Below are 607 nucleotides of genomic sequence, written 5' to 3' on the forward strand. Positions count from 1 at the left end.
CACCATTATTACTATCATCATCACCACCATTATTACTATCATCGTCATCACCACCATTATCAGCATCACTTTCATCACTATCGCATCAGCATTACCATCCTCACCCTTTTCATTGTCACTATCATCATCATCACGACTATCCTCACCTCCAGTATTATCACCATCATCATTATCACCAACACCACCACCATAGCCTCAGTTAGAATCATAAACAGTACATTACAAAAAGAAATTCAAGTTTTCATCGACCTTGCCAGGATTCGAACCTGGAATCTTCTGATCCGTAGTCAGACGCGTTATCCGTTGCGCCACAAGGCCTGTTGAAGAAGGAGTTAATGGTGCTCCCTCTTTCTTTAATTAAAACATACAGGAGACCTTACACACACACTACTACTACTACTACTTTGCTGTCACTCGGAATCGAGTATGACGATCATCCAGCTATAATACAATGATATGAGTTATTAAGGATGTCACCTTCATTGGTGTGCTCTGAGGTGACTAAGGAAGCCAATACGGGACCGGCAGAGTCGTTCACAGATGTTGCACACGTGGAGGGCTCCTTCTAGTGCAGGAGGGGCGGCGGCAGCGTCTTTCCGGCGTTGGC

General features: G+C 44.6%; 1 non-coding gene across 1 annotated transcript; it reads right to left on the reverse strand.

The window, feature by feature from the left end:
• Positions 1-245: 245 nt before the first annotated feature.
• Trnar-acg lies at positions 246-318 on the reverse strand. Its single transcript has one exon. It is a non-coding gene; the product is annotated as a tRNA-Arg (tRNA).
• Positions 319-607: the final 289 nt, after the last annotated feature.

Source organism: Homarus americanus, unplaced genomic scaffold (assembly GCF_018991925.1).
Source record: "Homarus americanus isolate GMGI-L3 unplaced genomic scaffold, GMGI_Hamer_2.0 scaffold28172, whole genome shotgun sequence".
Lineage (NCBI taxonomy): Eukaryota > Metazoa > Arthropoda > Malacostraca > Decapoda > Nephropidae > Homarus > Homarus americanus.